Source organism: Rhinatrema bivittatum, chromosome 1, assembly GCF_901001135.1.
Source record: "Rhinatrema bivittatum chromosome 1, aRhiBiv1.1, whole genome shotgun sequence".
NCBI lineage: Eukaryota > Metazoa > Chordata > Amphibia > Gymnophiona > Rhinatrematidae > Rhinatrema > Rhinatrema bivittatum.
The window spans coordinates 727,622,752-727,648,829 of record NC_042615.1 but is presented as its reverse complement, the minus strand read 5'-3'; the positions used below and the strand labels follow the sequence as shown (position 1 = coordinate 727,648,829).

Sequence of the window (26,078 nt, the reverse complement as noted above, 5' to 3'; positions counted from 1 at the left end):
GGCCCTTTTGGGTTAGGGAAATACTTATAGTACCTGAATTTATTTATTTATTTAAAATCTTTTCTATACCGTCGCTAAGTTATATACCATTGTAATGGTTTACATGTAGGCACATAAATTAATGTAGGTAAATGTGTACTATAGTACATTCTACAGGTGCCGCCAAAGGTTCAGTTACAATATATCATTAAAGACAATCAATTGTTTAGTGAAGAGGTCATGACCAGGTGTACCAATAAGGTACTGTTCACGGGTAAAATTCATATTCATAGTGTTACAATTATGTTTGTTGTGATATAGAGTTCATAGACTATTTTACTGCACATTCTTAGAATAGTGCTGTGTGTTGGTGCTCTTCTGCCTATTCCTGTATATTTTCTATTCTCCAGTCTCTTTATAAAATGCTTGTTTAAAAAGCCATGTTTTTAAACTTTTCTTAAATCTTTTGAGATCTGCTTTGCAATGGTGCAATGCCCACCCCCCTCCACTGACAATTTTTTCAGTGGAGGGGGGTGGGCAGTGGAGTGCCTCAGGGATCTGTATTGAGACCCATGCTTTTCAATATATTTATAAATGCAATGACAAAAGGTGGAATAAAATAAAAATCAGCCTGTAAGTATGTTCAGATAATTTTCTGTGGTGATCCAGTGAAAGGCAAAAACTCCAAAGGACTTAAATCAATTGTGTTTGACAAGTATCCTTCTTTGAACTCTGTAACAAATCTCTGAGTTGACTGTTATCAAATAGAATTTGCACAAATTTACATACTCAGCAAGACCAATGGCTTCTAAGAAATCATCCAACCCTCACAAAGCACTATTCAAATGATGGGAGATATATTAGACAAAAATTGCAGACTGCACAGTTATACAAGAAACAAAAAATAAACATAATGAACGGCAGGCCTGTAACCTAAAGAACTTGAAAACAGGCCAATTTTCAAAGAGTTTAGGTGCCTAACTTTTTGATTTAGGATCATAAATCAGCGCTTTCAAAATTCTCTTCATTTGAGTGCCTAAATTTAGGCACCTAAAAAGTGGGTGTGGAAGGGGCGGGGTCAAGTTGGGGCAGAAAGTTAGGTGTCTACTGCGGATTTCTAGCACTTGGCACCTAATTTGAGTGTCCAATTGTAGGCACTGCCAGAGATCCCTAAATCAGGCCACTCAGAATCTCCCCCACTCTTATCACATATAAAAGTGATGCTCTGAAGAGAGAGAGAGTGTGACAGCCTCCCTCTTGCAACTTCTATTCCTCCTGTGAAGAAAGAATCATGTGCCAAAGGAAGCCACCAGCCTCTCTGAAATCCCCTCCGACTTGTGAATAAAAAAAAGCATGTGCTGAAGGAAGCCACTAGTCTCCCTGGCATGCCACTTGCCTGAAGTCAAACAAGTGTGTGCTACTGTCAGATCCCTCCATCCTTCCCTAAGTCCATAGAGAGGCACCAAAAGACCCCATCCCAATATCATCCCCCCTCTTCTAAACTCACTTAAATGATCCCTAAGCATATGCTTATGTTCTTTGACTAGGTGTCCAGCATTGCTTGGACAGCAGCACTGGTAGTGTATTCTACCAATGCTGCTGTCAGGGGAACAATAGATGCAAGGTGGACAGCACTTTCAATGGCATCTAGCCTTGCTGAGAAGACCTAGCTGGAAAGATCATTTAAGTGTTTATAGGAAATGGGAGGGAGGGAGATTGCACAAATGGTACCTACTGTGTAAATATAATCAATTAAATGTACCTAGTTATGTTTATATAGATATTTAGCTGCACCTATCTGGCTAGATGAGCAGGTAGATTTAGGACTGCACAAATGGCAGTCCTAAATCTTTCTGTTCATTTAGCCAGACCATATGTATTCAACACATTAAGAAAAGTGGAAGGAAGGCAAAACAATTACCAGCATCGTTAAAAGGTGAGGTGAAAGAGGCTATTTTAGCCAAAAGATCATCATTCAAAAATTGGAAGAAGGATCTAACAAAAGAAAATAGGATAAAGCATAAGCGTTAGCAAGTTAAATATAAGATATTGGTAAGACAGGCTAAGAGAGAATTTGAAAAGAAGTTGGCCGTAGAGGCAAAAACTCACAATAAAATACTTTTTTAAATATATCCGAAGCAGGAAGCCTGCGAGGGAGTCAGCTGGACCGTTAGATGATCGAAGGGTTAAAGGGGCACTTAGAGAAGATAAGGCCATCGCAGAAAAATTAAACGATTTCTTTGCTTCGGTGTTTACTGAAGAGGATGTTGGGGAAGATACCCATTCTGGAGAAGGTTTTCATGGGTAATGATTCAGATGGACTGAACCAAATCACGGTGAACCTAGAAGATGTGGTAAGACTAGTTAACAAACTGAAGAGTATTAAATCACCTGGCCAGATAGTGTACACCCCAGTGTTCTGAAGGAACTCAAAAATGAAATTTCAGATCTATTAGTAAACATTTTTAACCTATCATTAAAATCATCCATTGTACCTGAAGACTGGAGGGTGGATAATGTAACCCCAATATTTAAAAAGGGCTCCAGGGGCGATCCGGGAAACTACAGACCGGTTAGCCTGACATCAGTGCCAGGAAAAATAGTGGAAAATGTTCTAAAGATCAAAATCACAGAACATATAGAAAGACATGGTTTAATGGAACAAAGTCAGCAAGTCTTGCCTCACAAATCTGCTTCACTTTTTTGAAGGGGTTAATAAACATATAGATAAAGGTGAACCGGTAGATGTAGTGTATTTTGATTTTCAGAAGGCATTTGACAAAGTTCCTCATGAGAGACTTCTAGGAAAAGTAAAAAGTCATGGGATAGGTGGTGATGGTCCTTTCCTGGATTACAAACTCGTTAAAAGGAAACAGAGTAGGATTAAATAGACAATTTTTTCAGTGGAGGGGGTGGGCAGTGGAGTGCCTCAGGGATCTGTATTGAGACCCATGCTTTTCAATATATTAATAAATGATCTGGAAAAGGAGTACCACAAGTGAGGTAATCAAATTTGCAGATGATACAAAATTATTCAGAGTAGTTAAATCACAAGCGGATTGTGATAAATTGCAGGAGGACCTTGTGAGACTGGAAAATTGGGCATCTATATGCCAGATGAAATTTAATGTGGATAAGTGCAAGGTGATGCACATAAGGAAAAATAAACCATGCTATAGTTACATGATGTTAGGTTCCATATTAGGAGCTACCACGCAGGAAAGAGATCTAGGCGTCATAATGGATAATACTGGATAATACATTGAAATCATTGGTTCAGTGTGCGGCAGTCAAAAAATCAAACAGAATATTAGGAATTATTAGAAAGGGAATGTTGAATAAAACGTAACCTAGTATGGCATGGCATGTTCTTATGCTCTCCCTCCCTCTCCCTTTCTCCATCCACCTCCTTCCCAAGCCCAGAAATGGCCAAAATGCAATTCAAAGAATTTATCGCGAATTGTATTTCGGGCATATTGCACAGCTTCACACCAGGAAAAAATGTTTAGTTATTTCCGGAGTTAAAACCGTATGATAGCATGCATTATGCTATCGCACAGTGCAATATTGCCTCTTATTTTCATAAATCCCGCCCAAACTCCTCCCTGATCCCACCCCTTCCAAAAATTTGCATTTGCGCCATGCAGTAATATTATCGAATGTGTTATAGTGTGCGTTAACCTCATAACGCATTTTGATGAATGACCCTATTAACTGGCTAAGTAGTGTTTTTTTTGTTTTGTTTGTTTTTTACTTACCAAATTATATGACTTATCCACCTAGGTAGTGCTTTCCTAGCATGTAGACAAATGGACTCGGTACCAGTGGGTTTATTCTCCCCAGCCTGCTAGTATTCTCAGTCTCCAGCAGATGATGGACGTGTTTCTCCCTATAGGGATTGCTTTGAGTTTTTTGAAAGGAGAAATTTTAAGTTCTAAATTCAGGAAAAGAAAGCCCCGCTCTCCTGCGATGATATCTGAGGTGATGTCCTTGGTTCCTCAGAGGTGTGCCTGGGTCCGTTAGCTGGATTTCCAGGCATGGACTTAGCTGCTAGTTCAGCTGAAAGACAGCGGGTGCAGGAGGCTGATTGCGGCGGTGACAGCAAATGCCCTCTCCCCCCGCAGTTAGAGACAGTCTCTGTACTCAGCCTATAAGTGCTGAGCTCAGGTAGGGTTTAAAAAAAAAAAAAAAGAAAATTTTGCATGAATCAGAGACAGAGGGGTTTCAGGACTTCTTCCAGTCTCCATTCTTGACGCGCCATGCTGATGTTTGTTCCTGCTCCATTTGGGAATGGGCAACTGGACAGCCTGGTGGGTTGAGCGGCCACATCAGGATGAGATGAGAAGGAAACACCATTCACCAGGTCTCTGAAACAGGCAAGAGCCGGAGCCTGCTCCTTCAAGGAATTAAGGGCCAAGCCTTTATTCAATCCATCCTGCAAAAGATCCAGAATGAGAGGAAACTTAACTGAATGAGGAAGAACACCTCGCTCCTCACACCAGACCTCAAAAATTCTCCAAACCAGCACATAAGCCAAGGAAGTGGAGAATTTACGAGCACGGAGTAAAGTGGCAATCACCGCAGAGGAATAACCATGCTTTAACAGGTGATCCCTCTCAAGGGCCAAACCGTAAGACAGAATTGAGTCGGATCCTCGTGAAAAACTGGTCCCTGCTGAAGCAGATCCATGTGCAGTGGAAGACGAAAGGGACCTCCACCAGGAGTCATTGCAAATCCACATACCACGGACGCCTGGGCCAGTCCAGTGCCACCAGAAGTACTAGCCCCCTGTAGCCTTCGATCTTGCAATTTATCCTGCCCAGCAAGGGCCACGGAGGAAAGGCATAAAGCAATCAGTCTTCCAGCCAGATCAGTACGAAAGCATCTATTCCCAGGGATCACGTATCTCTCCTGCGACTGTAGAAGCGAGGAACGTTCGCATTTTAAGAAGTCTCCAACAGGTCTAGGAACAGAAGGCCCCAGCGATAGACAATCAGCTTTGGCTGACAACACCCACGCTCCTGGGTCCAGACTCTCCCTGCTGAGAAAATCCGCTCTTATGTTGTCTTTTCCTGCAGTGTGAGAGGCCGAGATCATCTGCAGATGACTTTCACCCATTCCATAAACTGGTCTAATTCCTGCAACACTTGCTGGCTCTTGGCTCCTCCTCCTCTTTTTCAGTCAGCTCATAGTTAAGCTCTGGAATTCATTGCCAGAGGATGTGGTTACAGCAGTTAGTGTAACTGGGTTTAAAAAAGGAAATATTCCTAGAGGATAAATCCAAAAACTGCTATGAAGGTAAATAATAAACAATAGTAGCTTGTGATCTATTTAATGTTTGGGTACTTGCCAGATACTTGTGACTTGGATTGGCCACTGTTGGAAATAGAATGCTGGACTTGATGGACCCTTGGTCTGACCCAATATGGCATATCTTATGTTCTTATGCTTGATTCCGCAGCCTGTGGCTGAACTGCAAGCATGCCAGCCGTATTATCCAGGCCTCCAAGCGGCTGATGTTCCAGCGGGTCTCTTCGGCATTCCAGCACCCCTGGGACATTAACTCCAGACAGTGAGCCCCCCCAACCGTGGAGAATCACATCTGTATTGAGTACCAACCAGGCCAGGGAGGACAAGGGAACTCCCTTTCTAAGATGATCCTCCTGTAACCACCACTGGAGGCGGGAGCAGATTTCCATCGGAAAGTGGAATCGAACCACATAATCCTGAGACTGCGGGTTCCAACGAGATAGCAGAGAGCACTGAAGAGGACACACATGTGCCCTAGCCCACGGCACCACTTCAGGGTAGCTGCCATCAACCCGAGTACCTACAGGTAGGACCACACCATTGGGCGTATGGTGTTCATCAACTGATGCACTTGAAACATCAATCTCTGGGTTCGAACTTCCAGTAGGAAAACTCTATCCTTGTCCCTTGTCAAACTGGACCTCCAGATACTCCGACAACTGGGATGGTTGAAGATTACTCTTGGGCAAGTTTACCACCCAACTGAGCTCCTGCAATAAGGAGATCACCTTGAGTGTGACCAGGTGGCTCTCTTCCTGAGACTTGACTCGAATCAACCAGTCCAAATACGGGTGCACCAGGATTCCTACTTTTCACAAGGCCACCGCTATCACCACCATAATCTTGGAAAATGTTCTGGGATTGGTGACTAGACCAAAAGGCAGCACCCGAAACTGATAACGGCACCCCAAAACCTCAAAGTGAAGAAAGCCATTGGTGTTCCAATTGGATGGGAATATGAAACCACTGATAGATCCAAGGAGGTCAGAAATCCCCCCAACTGCACCGTAGTCATTACCAAGTGTAAGGTTTCCATTCGAAAATGCATCACCTTCAAGTGATGGTTGACCCTCTTGAGATCTAAGATGAGAAGAAAGGAGCCCTCTTTTCTTGGGTGCAAAAAAACAAATGGAATATCGCCCCATACTTTCTTGAGACGTGGGCACCGGAACCACCTTCAGTCTGAGGATCCTTTGAGACGTGAACTCCACTGCCTGTTTCTTCTGCGGAGAGTGGCAAGGGGACACCATGAACACATCCCCAGGAATACTGCGAAATTCCAGTGCATGCCCTTCGCATATCACCTTCAGGACTCACTGGTCCAACTTGATCTCGACCCACTTCCGATAAAAGAGAGAGAGACATCCCCCATTTCCTGTTCTGGAAGGTGGGTCAGAAAACGTTCATTGGGAAGCTTGGGAAGGTCACCACCCAAACTCGTTCCTCTCTTTGGCTTTTGGGGATGAAAGGACTGAGACCTACTGAAAAGCCGAGTCCGCTAAAAGGTTGTCCCTCTGTAGGTACAAAAAAGCCTGGAACCTCGGAAACAACCCCTCATATCAAAGGGGCACTGTAACTGTTTCTTATCCTCTAGCAACCAAGGCACCAGAGACTCTCCCCACTTACTGTCTAGTTTCTCCAACTCGCTCCCAAGCAAGAGCGAGCCTTTAAAGGGCATCTTGGTAAGACTGGCTTTGGAGTCTGTGACAGCTGACCAATTTCGCAACCAGAGCTGATGCCTGGCCGCTATCACCGAAGCTACTCCTCTGGCCAATGTCTGGACCAAATCACAGCCTATGTCTGCTAAAAAGGCCGCAGCAGGCACCATAACCACTCTGGAATTCCCTCTAGACTCATCAGCCCCCTGAGAGAGAAGCAGAGAAGATCTCAACATTAGGGTGCAACAGGAAGCAATCTGTAAATTCATCGCCACTACCTCAAAGGCTTGCTTAAGAATAGCCTCACTTCTTCTATCATGTACATATTTTAAGGCTGCTTCTCCCTCTATGGGGATAGTCGTCCACTTAGACACGGCACATACCAGAGCACCCATTTTAGGAAAATGCAAGTGCTCTCTCACAACCAGATCCAGGGGGGTACAAGGCTTTCTAATGTCCAACCCCCTTTAAAATTTGCCTTTGGGCATCCCACTTCAGATCCATCAATTCCTGGATGGCATCCATCACTGGGAAAAAAACAAGAGGCTTTACGTAAAGAAACCAAAACAGGATTCTTCCTTGGCTCTGACACAGCATCTGAACCAGCAACATTCAGCTGTTTCAAGGTCTGGGAAATCAGGGCTGGTAGTTCATCTCTGTGAAAGAACTGCAACATGGTTCAGTATGGTTCCAACCCTGGAGGAATTTTCTCATCTTCCAGGAAATCAGGATCAGCCTCATCAACAGGGCCATCCGGATTCCTGTCGGAAACACCTGCAGGGAGCCGAAGCAAGCCCCAGCGTTTAAGCATAGGACTGGAAGAGGGAGGAGCCCACCAGCTGAGATTCTGAGCAGACAGATTTGGGGAAAGCGGAGGATTGCACATGAAAGGCTTGTAAGCCTTGAAAAAATTCCACCCAAGAAAAAACAGACAGGTACAGACTAAGCCCAGAAGAAACTGGAACTGTCCTTGCCAGCAGAGGAACCAGTCAAGGGAGAACCAAGATCTGGTGTCCTCCCAGTCAAGACCGTGACCAACCCACTATCAGAATGGGAAGAGCTTAAAAATAAAATAAAAAAAAATAAAAATAAGAATGGGAAGAGCCAAGCTTAGCAAAATCCGAGGAAGACAACTCTCCCTGAGCGTCTGAGCAGCACTGACACAGTTAGAAGCCAGGTCAGGCTGAGAAGCCCTAACATTACAGGCAACACAAATAGGAAGATGCTTAGGCTTCTTGCTTACCTGCGCCCTTGCTGCAGTAAACGTGTGTCGGAACGGCTTGTGCTCAAAAATAAAATCCGCCCAAAAAATAAGTGCCTACAAGAAAGTACGGCAAGGCACACATACAACGCTTGCGCAAAGTCAACACACTGCACAGTAGAACACGCACAAGAGCCGTGAAAATGGCCACTGCAGCCTTACAAGCAGCGCTTAAGAAAAAAGGTTAAGCGCGTGCCTAGCCCCCGGGGGCCACTCAACCCACCAGGCTGTCCAGTTGCCCATTCCCAAAGGCAGCAGGAACAAACATCAGCACGGCGCGCCAAGAACGGAGACTGGAAGAAGTCCTGAAACCCCTCTATCTCTGATTCATGTAAAACTTTCTCCTTTTTTTTTTTTTTCCTTTTTTTAAACCTTACCTGAGCTCAGCGCTTACAGGCTGAGTACAGAGATGGTCTCCAACTGCGGTGGGAGAGAGGGCATTTGCTGTCTCCGCCACACTTGGCCTCCTGCACCCGCTATCTTTCAGCTGAACTAGCAGCTAAGTCCACGCCTGGAAACCCAGCTACTGGAACCAGGCACACCTCTGAGGAACCAAGGAAATCACCGCAGGAGAGCAGGGCTTTCTTTTCCTGAATTTAGAACTTCAAATTTCTCCTTTCAAAAAACTCAAAGCAATCCACCATCTGCTGGAGATGGAGAATACTGGCAAGCTGGGGTCACTGCAGGGTTTTATTTACTGTCGCGTCAGCTTGCTCCGTCTCCATCTGCTGGCAGGGGAGCATAGACCCACTGGTCCTGAGTCCATCTATCTACACTAAGGAAAACGAAATTATCAGGTAAGTAATTTCTCCATTTTTCAGACACATATGACTATATTATTTAGCTAGGTAAGTCTGAAAAGCGCTTCTTAGACAGACCACTAATGCTTTTCAAACTTATTTGGCTAAGTAGCAGCTTTGCTGTTATTTAGCTGGATATATTGGAACTTATCCCCGATAAATACTGTTATTTAGCCTGATTAGTCTGAACTTGCACAGTTTTTACGTTTGCGAGTATGTTTGCGGGCATATGTACTCGTATTTTATAACCTGGGCGTATTGTATCCATACAGTTTTTAAAATACTGTAACAAGTTTGCGCACACCCATATATATGGTTGAGGAGTAGCCTAGCGCAGAGGTTCATTGTGGATATCCTGAAAACGTGACTGGGGGTCACCCAGGACAGGTTTGAGAACATCTGGCCTAATGGTTAAGCAGCAAGCTAAAACCAGAGAAACCAGGGTTTAATATCCCATTGCTGCTCCTTGTGACCTTGGGCAAATCATTTTACCCTCCATTGCCTCAGGTACAAATTTAGGGCCTGATTCATGAAGGCATTTCTCCCATTCTCTGTCTATGGAGGAAAATGCCTTGATGAATCAGGCTCTTAGATTGTAAGTCCTCTGGGAATAGGGAACTAGCACACAGCTAATTCACATGTGGGGGAAGCTGTACTCACTCCTACTGCAATTCTTTCTCGCAGAGGGACTCCTGAACTCCTAGTAAGACCCATTTTTGCTGTGGCTCCCTCTCTGCATGGCACCTCTGTCTCCACTCCCAGATACTGCTGCTCTATCCCCTGCTTCTTTGTGTGAAGTGTTGCATGGGTGTGAGCTCTTTTGCTGCAGCAGGACAGGCTGGAGCTTCACCTATCCCAGCTGCCTCCTTTGCAGGATGATCTCTTGGGTTGTAGTGGCTGGCGGGCAGGACTGTAGGGCTCTGGTTAGACCAAGAATCCAATGGCATGCAGGGGTCAGGGCAAGTAGCAGACTAACAAGAGTCAGAGATAGGCCAAGGTCAGAGCATGTGGCAGACAATCGTGGTCAGGTCCCAGCAAGAGGTCAGATCTGAAAGTTAGGCCAAGAATGGACGAGAATACATGGAAGACACTGGACAAGACAGACAACACAAGGGAAGTCTGGACAAGGAAGGCTAGATGAAACAAGGCAGATATGGATGAAGAAGCAAAAAGCAGGACACTTAGCTCCTTGCTCCAAGTTGGCAAATCCCAGCGTTGTTTGATCCTGCTGTACCGCTCCTACCCCTCCTCGGGTTCCTCCCATAGAGGCCGCGGGCTCCCACTCCCTGCCATCTCATCCATAGCATGAATGAGCCGGCCTGCTTGGATAGTCGGGCCTCAGAGGAGTGATGGCGGAGAGAGGCAGTCTCTCGCTGAGACGCTAGGAACCCCAGGCCTAGAAACTGGAGACGGCCTAACATTGGAAGGAGAAGGTGAGAGGTGAGTAATGCCTGAATTGGAAATTACATTGATAACTCCTACAGGAATAACTTTGCCAACAATCTGAACAGCACTACAATCTTTAGAAAGATCTATTTCTGGTTTAACAAAGGTTGTACAAGAAATTAAAAATCAAGTAACTTTAAACGCAGATGAAGTAAAACAACAGAATCAAAAAAATAGAAGCATTGGAGGTGCGCATGAAAGAGGTTGAAAAGGTTCAAACTGTTATAGTGCAAGGAGAGCTAAGTACTAATAAGAGGCTTGAAAATATTGAAAACAATTTAATAGCTCACAATTTGAGATTTATGAACTTTCCGGTAATAAATAATATTTCCCCTTTGGAATTGTTTAGACAATATATTTTACAAATATTAAAGATGCCAGATGAAATGAAACCAGTTGTATCCAAAGCATATTACCTTCCTTATGGTGAAATTAATCTGGAAAATTTAGATGAGCCTGTGAATCAGCTGGATTTAACAACACTACTTGAGACCTCACAAGAATTAACGGGGTCAAGAAGAAGACCGCTGCTCGTCTCTTCTGCTTTTCTGATGGATAAGAACAATGTTTTTAGACATTTCTTTAGGAATTAATAAAATCTACGCAAATTAGGAAAAAATTAGTTCACTCAATGAGAACAGAAGTATTGCAAAAGGGAGCGCAGTTTCAGCTGCGTTGCTGCATAAGATAGAATCATAATTATGTATATTTTGAACCATCCCAATTGAGAGCATTTCTAGACTCTCACACTTAGAATATTCCAATGTTTGTCTTGGTATTTAGTAATGGAATGTGTGTAGAAGCCTAACAGGCAGCCACTGTTTCCTCTTTTGTTTCTAATAGAGATCAGATACACTCTTTTTCAAATAGGCTCGCCTCTATTTCTTTTATTTTACTAGTATAGTGTAATCAGAATTATTTTCTTTTGACGATATAAATTGTTTAAAAATGTTTCTTCTGTACTGGATATTTCAACCAGGTGGATACTTGTGTGTAATAATTAAAAATCTGATAAAGAAAAAAGAAAAAGAAACGCAGGACACAGGAACCAGGAACTCATAGGCAACATGCACTGCTAAGGCAGGAGACCAGTTGCTGAGATGAGTAGTACCTTGAGGCCCTTGATTAAGTAGGCCAGTCAGCGTGACAGCATTGTAGGGCATCACTCAGCATTTCCTGCCATGGGGCCTACATAATGCCTGCACGTGCGCCTAAGGGACAGCAGTTAGAGCAGCGGCTAGTGGCATTCAGAGCAGGAGGCTGTGTGCTGACCAAATGACAAGTCCAGCCACTTCAGGAGTGAGTGAGGTGGCTCACGGAGCCCTCCTTTGAGCCATCGAATGTAACAGTACCCCCCTCCAAAAACTCCACCCCAGTCTTCTGGGCTTGGGTTTCCTGGGGAATCTCTAGTGGAATTTGCTTACTAGCTGGGGGGTTAGAGGCTGGAGGCTGGCCTCAAAAAATATTCCAATTCATAGTTCTTGGGAATCTAAGATCTCCTAGACTTCGAATTGGGTATCCTCTTTGGTAGAGACTTTGGTGACATAGAGTGTTAGCCTGGCCAAGAGAGAATTGCAGGTTTTATCAGAAATAGATGGAAGACGACATTGATATGCAAAAATGGAGTTAATTTGAGTTTGTAGGCCATTGGACTGAGTTGTTGTTCAATAGGGAAAGGTCCCACGAATCGAGGAGCAAATTTCATTGAGGGTATTTTGAACTGCAGGATTTTAGTTCTGAGCCAAACTAGGTTTCCTGGGCAAAGTTGAGGGACTGGACTACATTGCTTGTCTGCTTGTTTTTAAAATTGCTCTGCTGCTTGCTTTAGGAGGTTGTGTATCTTCTGCCAAAGTTCCTGGAGTTCATGCCCCATCAGGTTAGCTGCTGGGCAAGTGACTGAAATCAGAACAGAGCTTGTTATATGGGGATGATGTCCGAACACTATATAAAATAGCAATGAGCCAGTGGAACTGTTTACATGATGATAATTAAAATTTGGCCCATGAGAGAAGGGAGGCCCAGTTATCCTGCCATTGGTTCTTATAGACTCATCGAAAGGCCTTAAGACTCTAATTTACTCGCTCGGTTTGTCCATTTCTCTGGAGGTGGTAAGCTGAAGTGAAAATCAACATAATTCCAAACTTCCTGCACAAGCCTTTCCAGAGGCAGGCAGTGAACTGTACTCCCTGGTCTGAGAGAATGTGAAGAGGGAGTTCATGCAGACAGAAGATATGCTGGCAAAGAGTTTAGCCAGTTCTCGCTCTGGCAGGAGACCCGGAAGGGGCGTCAAATGCATCATCTTAGAAAATCTATGCACTACCCACCCATATGGTGGTGTGGCCGCCAGAGAGGGGAAGGACAGTGATGAAGTCAGTGGCCAAGTGGGTCAGGGTTTCTTGGGGGCTGTCGAGCTCGCACACTTATTTTCATGGCATATATGAGACAGGGCTCCACATAACACTTTACGTCAGTCTTCATCTGGGGCCACCAGTAATGCTGGAAGATTAATTCCAAGGTTCGGGTGATATCTGGATGACCCATTAGGTGGGAGTCATGAGCTCATTGAAGAACCTTTTGATGTAGATGCTGGGGAACCACAGTCTTCCCGGGAGGGACTGTGAATGTGGCAATGATTAAAATCTTTGCAGGGTCAATGACATGCCGTGGAGACTCCTGAGAGCACTGAGAGCACTGTTGGTTCTTCTCTACAGGACAGTACTGCAACTCTAAATCAAACATATTTAAAAAAACAAAAAGCAACCAGCGGGCTTGCTGGGGTTTCAGCCTCTGTGCCTGTGCTAAGTGTTCAAGGTTTTTCTGATCCATATAGATAATTACTGGGGGCTTAGGTTCTTGCAACAGATCTCACTGCTAGCAGCTCACAATAACCAATGGTATAGTTCTTCTCTGCCGGAGAGAAGTTTTTTGAAAAATAGGAGCAATTCATGAGAGTACCATTATAGTTATGCTGCAGGAGGACAGCACCTACCCCGAGAGTAGACACATCTACCTCCAGAATGAATGGCTTAGATGGGCCTGGGTGGTATAGACATGGATCAAGGGTGAACACCTCTTTGAGATGCTCAAAGCTTGGATAGCATCCGTGGTCCAGTTTTTTAGAGCTGGGAGCAGAGCCACCAAGGAGGAATAATCATGAATAAATTGCCTGTAGTAATTTGAAAACCCCAGGAAGCACTGCAGCTCCTTTAGTTCCACAGGCCGGGGCCACTCCAGTATGGTCTTTAATTTGTCTGAGTCTATCTGTAGACCTTGGTGGGAAATAATGTATCCCAAGAAGGGAAGCTTTTCCTTTCAAAAGTACATTTATGTAACTTGGCGTAGAGGTGATGCTTACAGAGTCTTTGGAGGATCAGTTTCACACAATATCAATGCTCTGGCAAAGACTTAGAGAAGACTAGGATGGTATACAGGTAAACTACCACATGGGAATAGAGAAGGTCCCAGAAGATCTTGACTATAAATTGGAAGACTGTGGGGCATTACACAACCTAAAGGGCATCACTAGGTATTCATTGTCTGTCATAGGTGTTGAAGGCGGTCTTCCATTCATCGCCTTCTCGGATCCTGTCCAGGTTGTATTCCCCTTTCCCCCTTAACCCCCCCCCCAAAGGTTCAGCTTGGTAAATAGCTGCGTCCCCCAAAAGCAATCAAAGAGCTCGGAGAGCAAGGGAAGAGGATAGCAGTTATTCTTGGTAATGGAGATAAGACCATGGTAGTCAATACAAGGATGTACTGACTCATCCTTCTTCCCTACAAAAAAAGAATCCAGAACCAGCAAGTGATGAGGAGGGGTGAATGAAGCCTCTGTCCAAATTATCTTTAATGTAGTTGGTCATAGCCTATTTTTCTGGGGCAGAGAGCAGGTATACCCTGCCTCTGGGCAGAACCTTGCTGGGGACCATTTCAGTGGCAATCATAAGAGCAATTGGGCAACAGGATCTCTGCCTGATGGGGTTTTTTTATTACCTTTATTTTACATTTTCAATATTGCCACAACAAAACTGCAGTTTGCGGAATACATCTGCAAACTTGGTATATTGTGAGGGTAGACCCGAAAGCTCTGATGTAACGGTCCGAGCCAAGGAAATCACAGGTGAAACTTTGGGAAGGCATCGCTAGAGCTCCATTTGGCAATCTATAATGTAGCCCACTCGATGTGGGCCTGAAGTAGCATGAATCATGGTAAGCCTAAGATGACTGCATTGATTACTTTGGGTAACGCATAAAGTCTGATTTGCTTGCCATGCAGAATCCCTGTGTGAATGGTGAGTACAGTGGCTCTCATAACATGTCCAGGCAAAGGTTCTCCATATACAGATGAGATTGATAGCAGAATATCCAAAGGAACTGTCAGTATCCAGTAGTTATAGACCAAAGCCTGCTGGATGAAGCTGCAGCTAGTGCCTGTATCCAAGAAGACAAGAGCATCCACGTGATTATCCCCAAGAGAGAGAGATACTGATACCAGGAGTTGTGGAGAGGTTCAGGGATGACCTAGGGTGGCCCCTCCCACCAGGCCTAGGTACTTGAGTTTTCCCGCTTATTCTGGCAGTGATTTGAGAAGTGCCCAGATATGGCATTGTATAAGCACTGGGTTGAGGTTGTGGCACCTTTTCTTCTTCTCTGCAGACAGTTTAAAGCGGTCAACCTGCATGGCCTCTACTAGTGCCGATCCCTGCTCAGAAAGTGAATGGGGAATCACTGGACATTGAAAATATGGGATGAGACGGACAGGACAGCAGGCCAAGCCTCTTTCCCAGGCCCGTTCTTGGAACCAGAGGTCTAGCTGAATAGCTAAACTGATTAGGCCTTCCACTGTCTCCAGCAGATCCCTGGCAGCTAGCTCATCCTTTATGAGCTCTGAGAGCCCTTGTCTGAAGATTGCAGTCAGACTGTTACTGCACCACTGAAGTTCAGAGGCCAGGGTGCAGAAGTGCACGGCATACTCCCCCACAGACCAAGAACCTTGTCTGATCTGCAGAAGTTCGGATGCGTTGGAAACCATGTGTTGGAAACTGTTGAAGATCTGCTGGAATTCCTGTAAGAAGCGATTCAAGTCTTCCAGGAGCAGCTCATTTCTTTTCCAGAAAGGTTGCCTAACAAGGATAAAATATCACCTTAACTCAATCAGTGGGCTACAAAAGTACCTGTAAGTCAAACTGCATCTGACATTGATTTAGAAAGCCTCTACATTTCACTGGATCTCCATCGTACCTCAGTGGCTAAGGCAAGTGAAGGATATCATGGGTGCTGGAGGAAAACGTGGAGCAGTCCAGGCAGGCATACCTTGGAGGTTCTTGTCCATGATATTCAGCTGATCGTGCTGCCACTAAAGCTGTTGCACTAGCCCGGCAATGGGAGAGGTCTGAGGCCTCAGCAATCTGAATGGTGCTGTGGGTGTAAGCCCTATTGCTGCGGTGTAGTTGTTGCAGCCTGTTAGGCCTATGGTGGCAGCTAACGAACAAACTCTGTAGCAGGACAGACTAGAACTTCACATACCAGCCGCTTCCCCCGCAGGTTGAGCCCTTAAGTTCTGGCAGCCGGCAGGTCTTAAGTGATCCCTAGGGCAGAGCTTGAGCAAGAGTCCAATGCCACGCCGGGGTCAGGGCAAGCAGAAGACTAACGGAGTCGGAGTCAGGCCAAGATCGGGACAGGTGGCAGACAAGGGTGGTCAGGTTCAGGCAAGAAGTCATATTCAGAAGTCAAGCCAAGGGTGAACGAGGGCACATGAAAGTCACTGGACAAGACTGGCAGCACAAAGCAAGGCTGGCCGAGGAGTCAGGAATGCAGGAACTCAAATTCAACATGTACTGCTAAGGCAGAAGACCTGTTGCTGAGGTGAGGTAGTTCTGCAAGGGCTTTGCTTAATTAGGCCGGTCACCCTGCCATCATCGGAGGGCGCAGCTCAGTGTTTCCCCTATGTGAGGCCTATATAATGCACGCATATGTGTGTGTGCATGCCTCAGGGACAGCAGCAGGAGTGGTGGCTGGCAGCGTCTCAGATCGTGCTGGGCAGTGTTCAGAGAAGGAGGCTGTGCTGACCACAGGAGGTGGTTTGCGAGGCCCTCTCGTGAGCTGCTGAATGTAACACTCAGCATGGCGCAACATCACTTTTTCATGGGAAACCAGTGTGCAAAGGCAACATCTGTCTACTTCCTTCACTCAGCTAGCTTCTCAAGTAGCAAGCCTTGGAACAGGGGAAGTCTTGTAATTATTGAGGTTCAGAGATATCTCCAGGTCAGGCTGGGGACAGCCCCCCCCCCCCCTTGCCACAACAGCCGATTCCGCCACCAAAGTCATAGCTGCGTCCCGGATAGCAAATTGTCTAGTGGAGGGCATTGATGACTGAGCCTCAGAAGGAAAAGCTCTCATCTTCCCCTTGACAAGGTTAAAAAAAATTCTTGAAAGGGCAAAAGAAGAAGGCAGGTTTCACAGAGTTCAGCAGAGAATGCCCCAGCCCATCATTGCTATTACCACTCCTCCCAGAAAGAATTTTTGACAGAGAAATTTAAATACCGAAAAGATATTAATAATGCACAGGAAAGAAAGCTTTTTAGTGGAAAAGACATTGTAGAATTAGGGGTCATGTTATAAACTCCAAGGAAGTATATTTATTCACAATATCAGGAAATTTTTTAAGGAAAGGTTGGTAGTTGGCTGACATGCCCTCCTGGAGCAGGTGGTAGAAGTTAAATTGGTAATAGACTTTTGGAAGTTACGGGATAAACAGAAGATCCTTGCTTGAAATAAAATGAGGGATAACGGAAGCATGATCTAGTGGCACCACAGGCCATGTGGATAGCCTTGGGATAACCTGTATAGATTGGCAATTATGACTCTAAAAGCAGGGCATTTCTGCATCAGGCTTCGAAGAAGACATTGAGGTAACTTTCATGGAGCAGCAATTATGATCTTATCAGTTTATGCTTTCAAGAAGACATTGAGTAACCTGCACAAAATGGCAGTTACAACCCCACTAGTGGTATGGTTGCACTGAACGTCAATAAGGTATTGGGGTACCTTGCATGAAGTGACCATAATTAAAACCCAAACTTTAATGAGTGTGGCAAAGCCGAATATTTTGGATAATGGTTACTCTAGTTTTGATATGTGTGGACTTAGAAAGCTTGGCAGTTTGATATGGTAGGAGATCTGGGTGTTGTATTTAGTGTTGGTCTTGTAAGAATCATAAAGGATAATGACTTGGCCTAAAATGACCTGCCAGAGGAGGCGTGGTGGCCACTACTTATGGCAAATTCTGGGCATGCTTGGGACTCATATTGGTAAAAAGGCCAAAAGTTCAGCTAAATGAGATAGGGACTGTTTATTTAGAGTTTTTACCTCACACCTTTTCATTGTAGCTCAAGGTGAGTTACATTCAGGTACTGTAGGTATTTTCCCTGTCCCCAGAGGGCTCAATCTAATTTTTTTTGTACCTGAGGCAATGGAGGGTGAAGAAAGCAGAGTTGCTTAATGTAATAGGTGTTCTCCATGGGTGACAACATCAGATGGAGCCTGGCACGGAAAGTATGTCAAAGTTTTTAGAACTTTGACTGCACCTCTTTGAGCATGCTCAGCATGCTTTATACCAAGCAGGATCCCCTTCAAACTTGTAATATAGAATTCAAGGATAAAAAGTAAAAAAAAAAAAAAACCCCAAACCCATGTAGTGGAAACTCAGCTCCATGGGGTGCCAGGCGGATTTCATGAGGACTAACATCCTGCATTTCTCGGAGAAAGATTGATAGTCCTCACACATGGGTGAATCCCTAGCTATGGGCTGCCCCCCAATAAAAAAAAAAAAAAAAGGGGGACCAACAAAAAAAACCCAAACTAGGTGCTAACGGGCACAACAACAGGTAATATAGTAACATAGAAATGATGGCAGAAAAAGATCAAAATGAGATCTTTTCTGCCATCTAGTCTGCCATCTATCTTCCCAACAAGCTTCCCAGGGTAGTAACTGCTGCTGCATGCTGGTTAAGCTTTTTTATTTATTCTCATTCTCTAGCCTTTTAGGGATCCACAGTATTTATCCCATGCCCCTTTGAAAATCTTCACAATTTGTCGTCTTCACTTCCTCCAGAAGGACATTCCAGGCATTCACCACCCCCTCAGTGAAGAAATATTTCCTGATATTGGTTCTAAGTCTTCCTCCCTGGAGTTTCAAATCGTGACCCCCTAGTTCTACTAAATTGTTTCCAATGGAAAAGGTTTGTTGACTACCATGGATCATTAAACCCTTTCAAGTATCTGAAGGTCTGTATCCATAATCATAAGAACATGAGAACATGCCATACTGGGTCAGACCAAGGATCCATCAAGCCCAGCATCCTGTTTCTAACAGTGGCCAATCCAGGCCACAAGAACCTGGCAAGTACCCAAAAACTAAGTCCATTCCATGCTACTGTTGCTAGTAATATCAGTGGCTATTTTCTAAGGCAACTTAATTGCAGGTAATGGACTTCTCCTCCAAGAACTTACCCAATACTTTTTTAAACACAACTACATTAACTGCACATCCTCTGGCAACAAATTCCAGAGTTTAATTGTGCATTGAGTGAAAAAGAGCTTTCTCTGATTAGTTAGATTATCACCCCTGCTCCTCCTCTCCTCCAGGGTATACATATTCAGGTTCTTCAACCTCTCCTCATAAGTCATTCGATGGAGACCACCCACCATTTTGGTTGCCCTTCTCTGGACTGCCTCCATCCTGTCTCTGTCTTCTTTGAGATACAGTCTCCAGAACTGAACACAGTACTCCAGGTGAGGCCTCACCAAGGACCTGTACAAGGGGATTATCACTTCCCTTTTCTTACTAGATATTCCTCTCTCTATGCAGCCCAGAATTCTTCTGGCTTGCCATGTCACACTGCTTCGTCAACTTCAGGTCGTTAGATACTGTCACCCCAAGGTCTCTGTCCTGCTCCGTGCACATCAGCCCTTCACCCCCAACGCATATAGTTCTTTCAGATTACCACACCCCCAGATGCAAGATTCTGCATTTCTTAGCATTGAATCCCAACTGCTCACAAGTGGGCCACCGATTGCTGCCATGGCTCAGAGTGAGCCTTGACATAACCCCCAAGACGCCGTCCCACCTGGGTATAACAGAAGGAGATTTATTTAGTGTATTTACCTCTCACCTTTTCATTGTAGCTCAAGGCAAGTTACATTTAGGTACTGTAGGTATTTTCCCTGTCCCCAGGTTTTGTTGATAACAAGGGGGGGGGGGGGGGGGGCAGCCTAAACACAAAACAGGCCCTAGGTGGGAACAGAATTGGGTTCTATGCCTCAAACAAGTTCCGAAGGACAAATTGGCCAAACCTACTATCTCGTCAGCCATCCCTATTCAAACAATACTATAATGCTGTGCACTAGTGAGAATCTCTTCGGAGATAAGGTTAAGGATGCGATAGTCCAAATCAGAGACCAAATTCAAACAAAAAAGAGCTCAAATAGATTTCCACCTTACAATCTATTATTTCAAAAAAGGAGCCACTCACAGCTTATTGAAGAGATATTATGAATAAAGATTGTTTTTATCTTTGTTAAGAGTACTGTAGATACAAATGAATTCTTTTCTGTTCTCTTATGCCGCATCAACAAGCCTGACAACGTGCCTCAATTATTTCTGTCAGAGGCCGTCCGGAATTTTCTATCATTTGCGGTCTAAAGAATATTAGCAATGTCCAAACAATTCAACAGACCTATATCTCGTTCAAACAATATTTATGTATATATCTCAACTATGATGTCACTTCTGTATTATTTCTGGCTCAGCAACTGCTGAGCCTCCAACTCTGTTTTAATCCGGCTCAATCCAAATTTTAAGCTCACAAAACTAGCTTGACATCGGCCGGTGTTTCGCGAGCAAATGCTTCATCAGGAGCTATCCATAACTAGTCTTTTGTTCAAAATGACTTAGTCACTGCTTCACTTTTTAACTCTGTTCATGTTCCTTGCATCAGGACGAGCTTCGTCTCAAACAACTTATCTCTTCTCTCTTGCCATGTTGTACTTTAAAAGTGGATAGGCAGCATTTGGAGGTTTTTACACCCCCTCTCCCTCAAACATTTTGTGCCATAGGTGACTATCTAGTTTGCCTAGTGGAAGAACCATACCTGTATAGGAGAGAGAAAACATATAATGCAATCAGGAAAGACAAATAATAAAAAAAAATTACAAACACTATTCAGGAAACACAGAAACAGGTTGTTCCTTTCCATTACAAGCAACACTGGTTCATACTCACAGTACAGACAGAAAACACCACCACAGCACATGCAGCACAAGCAAAACAAAGAAGGACAGAATGAAAGAGGGACAGGAAAACGCAGGTGTTATGATGGACAACAATGAACATATATAGGATCCATCTCCTCCACTAGCCACAACTGGTCATCCACCGTTCCTAAAAGACATCCATCAACCAACAGAACATTCTTGCCACCTCCATTTCTGCTTCCTGGTATCCAGGAGGCAGGATGCCCTGATCCAATCCACAGACCAGGAGCAGGTACCTCAAGGACTCTGGGTCAGTCTGAAAAGCACTGAGACAGTTTGGAAATCAAAGTATAGGCAGCTTTTTTTTTTATTTTTTGCCAGTAGTATGTGCTAATGTCATGGTCCATGCGTACTCAGCGTGGTTTTCCAAACATTTCCTCACCTGAGCCTGTCTGAAAAGTGATAATGAGACTCATGCATAAGTAAATGAGTCATCTAAATCATTTTGCAGCTTGGAGCTGGGCAGACCTCAATTGCTTCATGTGCTCATTATCATCTAATTTGCTACTATTTCACCTCCCATGCAGCTTCTACTCTAACTTTTTGTTTAGAATTTTTTAAAAGTGTTTCCAGCCTTCCTGAATAGCCATTTAACCATAATCTTCTTTATGGCTTCATATTGGATACATTGAGTTCTAAGACTTTTATGGGAAATAGTGAAGTAAGGCTTGAGATGTTTGGGTGTTTTTTTCACACAACAGGATACTGTCATGCTACAACTTGCCTATTTATGGACGTGATTTCTATTTTACCAGGTGATTAGAAGTATACAGCTGGGTGAGCCAACAGCCATTTGGAAACCAACTTACTCTAACAGACATTGCAGAATTCTATTATTACTATATACAAGAAAGGGTGTTTTCTCATTAACTCAAAATCACCACAGATTAAAATATTTTAACTGAAATGCTTGCCAGTAGAACTAATCATACAGCTAATTATTAATCCTGATCAGACAGCATTTGTGCTAGGTTGATTCACGTATGATAATCTTAGAAGTGTTCTGCTTCTTAAAAACTTTACCAGGATTAGAAATATACAAGCTGTTATTTTAGCATTAGATAACAGAAAAAAGATTTTGTATAGGGACAAAGCTATATGGAGCATCTGATTGGCCTAGATGCTAAAATTTGAGAAACTCAATTTCTGTTGTACAAGTGAACAGATTTAACTCTGAAAGTTTTGAACTGGAATGAGATATAAGACAGGACTGCTATTTTTCATCATTTCTGTTCATTCTGACTTTTGAACCTATTACTGAATCATTGCATTCCAGGCTTATTTCAAAATATAGGTAAATTGATAAAGAGTACAGAATTAATAAAAAAAAAAAAAATAAGATGAAACTGATAATTTTATTGGGAACCCTCTTAGATGGAGCTTTGCAAAGAAAAATAAGTAAAGGTTACACCAAACCAGATATTCAGGGTTTTGAGTTAACATATGAAGACAAAATGTTTTATATAAACAATTTTAGAAAGCACAAAATATTACTAAAAAAAATTTGGGATGGTCATCTCTTCCACTTTAAATGATCCCTAAATTCTTGTTTGAATTGCTAGTCCTGCCCAAGATAAATCAAGATGATTATAGCTAAATTTATTTAGAACAGTAAAATATGCAAAATTATAGAAAGGTCAAACCTTAGGAAGACTAAATTTACCAAGCTATAGCAGTTTTACCAAACAACTCATTGATAATGATGAATTGGAATAGAGAGAGAGACAAAGCAATATGGTACAGAATTGAACAATTGTAGTGTATAAAAATGTAAAACACATATCATCTGATCTAAAAGGCACATTGAAAGATGTAAGATTTTCTTGGGATGGATCCTGTAAAAAAACACAGTTTTGGAGGAACACGGAAGACTGATACCAGTATTATAAGATTGACTTTGCCCCAGTGTTGAGCATGAAACTAGGCTCAAGTAGGAAGTGGAAGTGGTAAAATATGTGGAACCAACTCCTTGACATTAATTGAAGATATATAAACAGTTGTGAAGAGAATTTAAATGTATTTAACAAACTTATAAGTATCTTCAGATGTAACTTTATTTGTTGGAGAAAGCAAATTGGGATAAAATAGACACCCTTTAAAGTCTAGAAAAAATATTGGAAAAGTAATAAAAAGGCAAGAATCCCAAATGTTAACAAGTTAGATATAAAACCAAGACATGAAACAGAGAATTAGGAACTGTGATTACAGAACTACAATGAGAAACAGTCTTCTCAATAAAAATGCTCATTGTCCATCTTGGAAACAGTCTAAGTCAGTAGTTACAAACAAAGGGGGGCCTGTGCACTAAAACTTGCACTAAACATTTTTTAGCATGTGGGTGCTAAAAAAAAAAAAAAAAAAAAGGTTAATGTGCACATTAAAATGTAATTTAATGCACAATCTGCTAAAGGGGAAATAATCACAGAATTTTACATGGATAAATACGTTGATTATTTCCCCCACCCTTTTACTGCAGGTAAAAGTGAGTGGGATTAGCTCAAGAGAGTGAGAGTACATGCAGTGATTAAATTTTCAAATCACCATTTATATAGTGTTCCTGTGTTGTGTGCACCAGCAATCATTTTCAAAGGGAAACACTCCAGGGGAGTTTCCCTTTGAAAATAAGCTTGCAGTCCTATGGGCATAGTATCAAAATTGCTGTCTATACTTTTAGTGCAATCATTCAACAATCATTTCAATAGCACATGAGCTCTGTTAGTGTGCTCACTAAAACTATAGCATCCCCATGTTAATAGCTTGTCTGTGCTAAATGCCACTAAATGCTAAATGGCACTAAGTGCTAAATGCACAAAAGATTACTTCTATAAACAGCAGATCCTTAAAAAACTAAGACCCCCCCTCCTCCATCACAATGACTTCCGAACCGTTCTCCAAGCCACCTTATTCAGCAAAATTGACTACTGCAACACCCTCCTCTTAGGCTTCCCTGCCACTTTCATCAAACCTCTCCAAATGCTGCAAAACACAGCCGCTAGAATCCTCACTAATTCCTGCAGAACAGATCACATCACACCAATCCTCAGAGATCTTCATTGGCTTCCGATCCCCTCTAGAATACTCCACAAAATCCTCACAACTATCCACAAAACAATACACAATCAGAATATACATTGGCTTAATGACTCCCTGCATTACCATACCTCCAACAGACCCACCAGAGCTGCCTATATAGGATCCCTGTTTACACCCGCCCACAAACTCACCCATCACATCTCCACCAAGGAACATGCGTTTTCCATAGCAGGACCAACTCTATGGAACTCTATGCCACCCGAACTATGCCAAGAACACTGCACAAAAACCTTAAAAAAAAACCTGAAAACTTGACTATTCAAGTTGGCCTATACATAATTTAACGCTCTCCCACTCCGCTTTCCCATCAGGTTCCTTCTCACCACCTCCCCTACCAATGAACCTAGAATTCTAAGCTATTTATACTGGTTATACTCAATTGTACATAGTTTCGCTCACTCCAATCTCTTATTTAATTGCATTCCTAAATCCACTGGACCCTGCTTTTTCCTCTACTCCTCCCAACTTGTTCCTTCATCTCCTTTACATGTAACTTTATTTTTCTCCTTCTAAATCTGGTTCTATGTTACCCTGTTAATTGTAAACCGATGTGATATGAAAATGAATGTCAATATAAAAAAGTTTTAAATAAATAAAAATCAATGAGGCTACACTAAACTGAGCAAGTGCAGTTCTCTTTTCTTTATGGCTCAGACTCTTTGCTGTAGACTTGTATAAAAGTAAGTGTGAGTACAAAAAAGTCTCTGCCTGCCTCAAACTAGCCATGGCTGGGTGAGGGATTGGAACTATGTGCAGGAACCATTTGGTGGCTCTGAGCAGCAAGAGTGGAACAAGCCAAAAGGGCTCGTTTACAACCTGAAGCCTGGACTTACAACCTTGCCCCTGAGGAACAGGATTGCTGGGATCACAAACATGTTTCACTCAATTCAAGAGCTAAAGGGTGGAATTAGAGAACCCAGGGGTTATCTGCAAGTCCCAGATTCAGAAGTGTCTAGTGCCTTTGTATATTCTCACAAGTGTAAGCAGCACATTGTGAAGAGCCGAGGTTTGAAACATGTCTAAAGACTTTAAGGAAAAGGGCTTAAGGCTTTTTTATTTACTCAAGCATTTGGACTGAGTGACATATAAAGAGTTGATAAGCATTTAAGATCTAGGTGTTATGCCCGTCGGTCGCAGACGGCTGCGACCACTAATGCTCACCTCTTTCTTTGCTACCTTGTCAGTTTTGGGGAGAGCGGCGACCTCTGCCAGCGATTGCCAACCTGCCTGGCGTTCCCTGGATAGCGTGGCGCTGACTACCACCACCTTGCCCCAGGAATCACATAGGCGCGCACGCGCAAGGGCCACTCTTGTACACGTCATGGCGGGAACCTCGGGGCGTCCCCTCCTGATGACGTCTTCGCTCTGCTGTACTTTACCTGACTGGCCCTGCCTATTGACGAGTTAGCAAGGCGTTCCTTCGTTGCTGAATCTGCTCTCGCTCACGGACTTCCTGTTTCTGCATTTGGCGTGAGATACCTTGGGATACCCGCTGCTCGGTGGCCCTCCCTCATCTCTGGCTATCCGCTCCTTGGAGGGCCTTCTGGCTTGGACTGCTGCCTTTCCCGCTCCTCGGGACCCTTCCTGGAACTACCCTTCAGTGAGTACCTAACTCCACGGATCTACTCTACCAACTCTTGTGGGATCCTCTCCGGTGTACCCTGTTCCTCGGGCCACTACTGTATTCTCTCTAGTAGGAGCTACTCCGGTGTACCCTGCGCTGCAGGCCACTACCGCTTCACCTCCAGGACATCTCTGTGTTCCTGTGCTTTAGACCTCCACCATACCATCTCTGTGAGGAATCCCCCAGTGTACCCCGCGCTGCAGGCCACTACTGGATCTCCTTCTCTGAGGTATTTCCTCTGGGTATACCCCTCTACTCTGACATCATCACTTCTCCTGCACTCCCGCGGAGCGGGAGTGCAGGAGAAGTGATAGAAGTTTTCTTCTATCTATCTAATAAAGACTCTATTCCACAGGTGTCTGACGTCTGCTGGGACCATGCCTCCCGACGGTGAAGCTCACAAGGCTCCTCTCTGTGGGCGGTGACACCTCTCACCTCGGTCCAGGGTCCATATACTAACAAACCATAACACTAGGCCTAAGTAGTTATGATGTTGTGGTTAGATTTAGATAGACATGGTATAAGGGAGATATTAACTTAATTTTTAAGTTTTAACATTTATTGTATTGTGGTATTATATTTGCAGCTTGGCTATTCTT

The 26,078-nt window shown here is 43.6% G+C and overlaps 1 protein-coding gene across 3 annotated transcripts in view; it reads left to right on the top strand.

Moving 5' to 3' along the window:
- The window catches only part of NDUFS4 (NADH:ubiquinone oxidoreductase subunit S4), a 303,067-nt gene that overhangs the window by 246,237 nt on the left and 30,752 nt on the right, over window positions 1-26,078 (top strand). The gene's annotated exons all lie outside the window — the stretch shown is intronic.